This window comes from Alosa alosa, chromosome 23 (assembly GCF_017589495.1).
Source record: "Alosa alosa isolate M-15738 ecotype Scorff River chromosome 23, AALO_Geno_1.1, whole genome shotgun sequence".
Lineage (NCBI taxonomy): Eukaryota > Metazoa > Chordata > Actinopteri > Clupeiformes > Clupeidae > Alosa > Alosa alosa.
Genome location: NC_063211.1, coordinates 10,090,538 through 10,098,037, shown reverse-complemented (window position 1 = coordinate 10,098,037; position 7,500 = coordinate 10,090,538). Strand labels below are relative to the sequence as shown.

The 7,500-nt window shown below is 42.9% G+C and overlaps 1 non-coding gene across 1 annotated transcript; it reads left to right on the top strand.

Annotated features, from left to right (window-relative positions):
• Positions 1-7,361: 7,361 nt before the first annotated feature.
• trnaa-cgc lies at positions 7,362-7,433 on the top strand. The gene has a single exon. It is a non-coding gene; the product is annotated as a tRNA-Ala (tRNA).
• The last annotated feature ends 67 nt before the right edge of the window (positions 7,434-7,500 follow it).

Sequence of the window (7,500 nt, the reverse complement as noted above, 5' to 3'; positions counted from 1 at the left end):
TATTGACTGAGGAACTAGGAGTAGAGGGTCTTATTACTGGCACTTCAATCGAAGGTACTCCAGGGGTGAGTTGCTAACCCAGTCTCTGCAGTTGGTCACTGCAAGTGGATTTGGATCAGCTAATTTTGACATGAAGAAAAGTAAACAGCAAAATGTGACTAACAGACAAGACACCGCAAGAACAAACTGAGAAACCAAAGCTAACAGAAGGTTAAACAACGAAATGAAAAAAGGATTATAGGCAACAATACAAATGGAAATAGGAAAAGAAAAGAGCACATTGAAGATAAATGAAAACTAAAACTATAGATTGAAAAGCTTTTTACAAATACCAGCAAAAAAGTTGGTTAACTGCAGTACAAATCTTGTGTAAGGTTTCAAAAATGTAGTCTGCATGCCAGGGTGGAGCATAATGCACAAGAGATGCTTTCTTTGCGATGAAGACTGAAGATCCAAGGGGTTTTAGTAGGCACTACTATATGTGGATTAATGATTGCAAGAGGAGTGTGCACTTTAAACATATTTTTCAAATTTGCAATGTTTTTATAAATGTTCAAGATGTTAATGGGAATCTCACCCATACCAGTGCCCCCACCTTAACATAGGTTTGTGCCAAGAGATTCTGCTGTAAAAGCTCATACCCATGTTGTGAACATTTTATTTTCTATACTACAACCCCAAAACAGAAAAAGTTGGTAAGTTGTGTAAAATGTGAATAAAAACAAAATGTAATAATCTGCAAATCTCTTAAACTCATATTTGGTTGCAAAAAGGACAGACAACATATCAAATATTGAAAATGACAAATTTCATGGAAAATATATGTTCAATTTGAATTTGATACCAGCAACATGTTTCAAAAAAAGTTGGGAAGGGGTAACAAAATGCTGGAAAAGTTGTGTAATGATAAAGAAAACAAAAGGAAGAATGTTTCACAACTTATTAGGGTAACTGGCAATACGATTGGGTATGAAAAAGAGCATCCCAGAGAGGCAGGGGTCTCTTAGAAGTAAAGATGTAGGGGTATCCATCCCTCTGTGTAAACCTGTGTGCAACAATGGTGAAACAATGTCATCTTAATGCTTCTTCACATGAAATTGTGACATATTTAGGGAGTTCATCATCTACAGGACATAATATTATTAAAACATTCAGAGAATCCAGAGAAATCTTTGCAAACAAGGGAAAGAGCTAAAAAGAAAATTGGATGTCCATGATCTTTTGGACCTCAGATGGCACTGCATCAACACCAGACCTGTTTCCAGACCTGTCATTGTATGGGCTCAGGAAAACCTCTGATAACCATTGTCTATGTGCCCAGTTTGATACTCAATTCAAAAACTGCAGCCAAAATTGTAACAGCTAAAATTGTATTGAGACATGATACAGAAAATGCCACCCTCTTATTTGAGCCTGAGCTTGTTTAGAATGGACTGAGGTAACATGGAAAAAGGTCCTATGGTTAGACCAATCAAAGTTTTCCATTCTTTTTGGAAATCATTGACTCATCTGGGCTAAAGAGGAGAGGGCCTATCCAAGTATTCAACCTATCCAACTTGTTTTAGCGCTCAGTTCGAAACCCAACCTCTATGATGGTGTGGAGGAGCATTAGTGCCTACAGCATGAGCATCTTGCACATTTGGCAAAGCACAATCAATTCTGAATAATGTATACAGGTTTTGAGCAACATACACTGCCATCCAGGTAATGTCTTTTCCAGGGACGACCTTGAACATTTCAGGAAAACAATGCCAAAATGAATTCTGCACATATTTAAATAGTATTTCTCCATAGAGTCCAGGGGCTAAGATGGCCTGTCTGCAGTCCAGATTTCTCAAATTATGTGCACAATGGAATGAAAAGCATGACTAAGAATACCCCATACTGTTGAGCAACTCAAATCCTATATCGGGGTAGCCTGGCTAGCGCCACCACTTCTCAATGAGACGTGGTCTGGGAACCAAACGTTCATTTTCTCGTATTTGAAAAAATGCCCAGATCCGTTTATTAGGTGCCACGGATGTCTATCAAATGCGTCTGTGCATAGCTCATCATCGTCTTGCTTTCCCACCTGTTCTGTGATTGGTTCCCTATCTCAGGCGAAAATTTGCTCCATGGTCTCCAGCATGGAGGTATTATATTACATTACATTACATTACATTACATTACATTTGGCTGACGCTTTTTAACCAAAGCGACTAACAACATGGTAAACAGTACGTTTTTAGAACAATTCTCACAATTTTAGGACAGTTTAAAAAACAAAAAACATTAGAGTACAGTAAGAATAAGTCGTCCGGTGAGTGCTGTTTTTAACAGTTACTTGTCAGTTTAAAACGGCTGGTGAGTGCTAGGATCAGTAAGACTTGTTGTAAGTGTTGCTATGAGAGTAGGTGTTCTCTAAAGAGCTGGGTCTTCAGGAGTTTTTTGAAAGTGGAAAAGGATGTCCCTGCCCTTGTAGGAACTGGCAGTGTGTTCCACCAATGAGGAACAACAGATGAGAAAAGTTTGGATTGGCTTGAGCGCACCCGGTGGTAGAGCTTAGGGCGTCGTTAGGTCAGAGGAGCCGAGCGGTCTCGAGGTAGTGTAAGTCTGTATGAGGGCATTCAAGTAGGTGGGAGCAGAACCGGAGACTACTTTGTAGGCAAGCGTTAGAGACTTGAATTTGATGCGGGCCGCCATAGGTAGCCAGTGTAGCTGGATGAGCAGCGGGGTAACATGTGCCCTTTTGGGTTGGTTGTAGACCAGGCGCCGCCAGCGTTCTGGATCATCTGAAGTGGTTTCACCGCGCAGGCTGGGAGACCTGTCAGGAGGGCATTGCAGTAGTCGAAGTCGCGGAGATGACAATTGCCTGAACCAGAAGTTGGGTAGCATCTTGAGTCAAGTAAGTCCTGATTTTCCGTATGTTGTAGAGTGCAAAACGGCATGCCCGGGCGACTGAGGCAACATGATCCGAGAAGTTTAGTTGGTTGTCAAGAACAACTCCTAGATTTCTTGCAGTCCTGGTCGGTGAAACAGACAGGGAGTCAAATTTGATGTTGATGTCGTGGTGTATGGTAGGTTTAGCTGGGATGACCAGCAGTTCAGTCTTTGAGAGGTTCAGCTGGAGGTGGTGTGCCTTCATCCATGTAGCTATGTCTGAAAGGCAATCCGAGATCCGTGCTGAAACCAGGGGGTCGTCAGGTGGAAAGGACAGATAGAGCTGTGTGTCGTCTGCATAGCAGTGGTATGAGAAGCCGTGCGAACGGATAATCTGTCCCAAGGAGGTGGTGTAGATAGCAAAGAGGAGGGGGCCCAGCACTGATCCCTGGGGGACCCCTGTGGTTAGATGGTGAGGTGCGGATAGCTGACCAAGCCATGATAATGCTAAACGAAGGCCCTGTGAGGTAGGATTCAAACCAGGAGAGAGCAGAACCGAGATTCCCATGTCAGCGTATAGAGAGAAGGATACGGTGATTAACCGTGTCAAAGGCAACCGATAAGTCAAGCAGAATGAGTACTGATGACCGAAAGCGGTCGCCCTGGCTTCTTTAAGGCTTCTGTTACAGACAGCAGAGCCGTTTCGTAGAGTGGCCGCTTTTGAACCTAGACTGATTTGGATCCAGAAGGTTGTTCTGTGAAAGGAAGTCAGAGACCTGTTTGGAGACTGCTCGTTCAATGCCTTTGGATAGGAAAGGCAGTAGTGAGACAGGGCGGTAGTTCTCGACTTGAGCAGGGTTGAGAGAAGCTTTCTTAAGTAACGGTGTTACCCGGGCCATTTTGAACGCTGTTGGAAATGTGCCGGAGGTTAGCGAGGCATTGATCACATGTGTGATAGCTGGAGCGATGGTCGGGCTGATGGACTGAAGTAGGCTCGTAGGTATAGGGTCCAGCGAGCATGTGGTAGGACGGCTGCATGTCAGGAGTCTGGACACTTCATTCTCGGAGAGAGGCGTGAATGCTGAAAAAAGATGTTCCAGCAGTCCCGAGAGGTTGTAGGAGTGCGGTATCTGAGCCAGATCGTTGAGTGGGCATGTAGAGAATTTACTGCTGATTGCCGCCACTTTGTTTGTAAAAATGAGGCGAGGGTATCTGCAGTAAGGCTGGATGGAGGAGGAGGCAGCTGAGGGTTGAGTAGCGATTTGAAGGTTGAGAAAAGTTTTCGAGTGTCTGTAGCGCTGTTGATTTTGTCATTGTAGAAAGCAGTCTTAGCAGCAGTGATGCTGGCTGAGAAGGAGGTCAGAAGTGTCTGGTAGTTTTTGAGGTCGTCAGCTAGTTTGGATTTGTGCCATTTCCTCTCCGCGGCTCTTATATTATATATAACTGGAGAGAGTGACTAAGTCCCGCCCTCCATACAAATAAATGGTGGAGGCTAGGCTATTAAATCCGCCAATTCATAGTCAACGCCATCTTGAACACTGGGGTTCGATCCAGCCAGTCGGCTCTGACCATGCGACAAGTTACAAAGCTGGAAATGACGATGGACCAACGTCGATTTTATTGATATTCTGTAAAAGAGAGTCGCCCTCCAGTAAGAGGGTGGCGATAATGCACATAAAGTCCTTGCCTCATAACAAGAAGAAGAAAAAGTTGCTCAGGAACGCGCATGGAGTCCGAGTGGAGTCGCCCTGAAGCGCAACTTAATTTCATTGGATAACACAGCGGCTCTAACTAAGAGCGGTCTGCCTGCTGTCCTGCTGCAAATATGCATTCAACATTACGTGAAATATCCGTGAATGAACTATAAATAAACTATTCGTTTTTTAGTGCCAAATGTAGCGCATTTTTACAGACTATGATTAGTTTGTTTTTTATTTTATTGTTTGCCATCTCATAGCGGGTGCTCTACCACTGTAGCTCAGTGGTAGAGTGCATGCTTCGCATGTATGAGGTCCCGGGTTCAATCCCCGGCATCTCCACTTATATAGGGCGGTGGTAGTGTAGTGGTTAAGGATCTGGGCTAGCGTGCAGTAGCCTGAAAGTTCTCGGTTCAATTCCCAGCTTCCACCGTTGTGCCCTTGAGCGAGGCACTTAACCCCAAGTTGCTCCAGGGACAATGTGATCCCTTGTAATATAGCTGGCATATGTAAGTCACTTTGGTCAAGAAGTGTCTGCTAAATGTAATGTAATGTAATATTCTAGTGTTGGCCCATGACCAAATCAAGCCGCCAATAGCCACCCTGTTTTGAATATAATATTGAAGATATTCAATATTATTGAAGATAGTATTGAAGATAACGCACAGAACGGTCAGCCTGAGCGACAATTACGCCCCCAACTCGCCTAAAATGTGGTGTCTTTACTTTGAGTTGTACAATCGCAGATGGTAAAGAAACGGTTAAAGAGAATGTTGTCTGTTGACTCAGCAAAAAACGTTTACTTACGCGATCCACGACATCCAATCTTCGGCCACCTGTGGAGTTCCCATCCAAATGAGGCAGCGGTGTCAGAGGCACAGTAGACGGCCATCGCCAGGCGTCCAACATCGTATGATTGCATACATTCCGTAAATCCTAAATTATGTCCAGGGTCTGCTATTTAGTTAGGCTGCAAAGCACAGGTATTTATTTGAGGTAGGCTTATTCGAGGCAGACCTTTATTTCTTACATTGTACGTTATTGTGAGACATGCGTTTTGTTTGGAGCGGCATACAAGGCTATCAAACGCAGACGATTTTCGGTTTTGGTATAGGATTTAATTTACTTTTTGACTTTTATTATATAGTTAAATGTTAAGACTGATGGGCATTTAAATCTAGAGGGTATTTGATGATTACTGTAAAGTTTCGTGTAGTTGAAAAAGTGTTGGGATTTCCAGCTGTTTATTGCGAGACAAGGCCTTTCCTTCATTCATTGAACGTGCGCTGTGCTCTAATGGAAACCTTATTGCATAGCGAAGTAGCCTAAATATTTTTTTTTAATTATGCATGGTTTACTTTTTATTAAATTCGTAGGCTGGAATGCCTCGCGCCAATAATTGTGTTTAAATGCTGTAGCCTAGTGCTTCAGCCTCTGGCAAGCTCCAAACTAAGGGGCGGCTATAGGTTGAGAGCAACGTGTTGGAGACCCATGGTGTAACGAGACAAGGTCTTTATGCCGCTGTTGTGTAATTTATTGTTTTTAATCATGTTTAGGCTATGTTTGTTCGGGACAAACAACAATGAAACAAGATCAATACAATTTTCTTTATTTGTTTATTTGTCATATGATGGATAAACAACCATAATATGCACGTCTTCTCATAGGATCCTCAAGAAATACGACTGAATAACGCTTTGGCTGTAGCCGCCGGATAGGTACCCGCCACCAACATGTAATGCGCGCATGAGAGCTCATTACCAACACGGATTTTTGTGCATGGAGCTGGTTCCAAATGCTCCATGCAGCGCCGTATTTGAAAATGGCGTATGCTAACATGCCGAAGCTAATCTGCAGGCTCTTGACCCCCTGGTCTCCAGGCTGCCTTAGCAGCGTGAATCAAATCGCGCGCAAGGCAGCATGGGAACACCCAGGCTAATATTGGGGAGTAATGGGACAACATTTCATTCTCAAAACTGTAACAAATGATCTCCTCAGTTCCTAAACATTTACAGAATTGTGTTAAATGAAGAAGTGAAGCAGTACAATGGTAAACATGCTCCTGTCCCAACTTTTTTTGAAACATGTTGCTGGCATCAAATTCAAAATTAACATATCCTTTCCATGAAATAGTCCAAAGTTTCATTTTCAACATTTGATATGTTGTCTTTGTCCTTTTTGCTGCTAAATATGGGTTTATGAGACTTGTATATTGTGACAATCTGTTTTTATTTGCATTTTACACAACATCCCAACTTTTTCTGTTTTGGGGTTGTACAATAATGTCTAATGGTATTAATTAAATCAGTTTTTTTCTCCTTTTACACATCATTGTATTACATGGCATTGATTAGGGATTAATACATTATAACCATAATTGTAATCATATAAAGTTTAGTTTAGTTAAAAGAATAATTTGCAAGGAATTACACAAATGAAACAGCCTATGGAGTGGAGATTAGAACGATCAGAGAACAAGGCTTGTATTTTGTTGACTCCTCCATGGACTACCAGAATTACGATAGAAGCCTAAAGGTGTTGTGTGGCACAACGTTTAGGCTGTGAAATGTTCAATCCCCGGCATTTCCATTTATGCAGCACTAAAGGGACTTTAGAGATTGTCGCAAGCCTCGAGAAAGTTTGTGGAGAGGGAAGGAGCAGTGTCAGAGGATCAGGCTTGTAGTTGTTGTTGACTTTGGCCCGGTTGATTCCTCTGTGGACCTCCGCAATTATGAATAAATCCCTCAAGTGCTAGCGTGGCACAACGTCTCGAATTGTAAGTGTCGAATTTTGAAAGGGGATGAAGGGGATGTAGCTCAGTGGTAGAGCGCATGCTTCGCATGTATGAGGTCCCGGGTTCAATCCCCGGCATCTCCACTTATACATCCCTAAAGTAGGTCTGGGTACCGGGCCACAAGCCGTGGTCCAGAGTTTGTACAGAGTT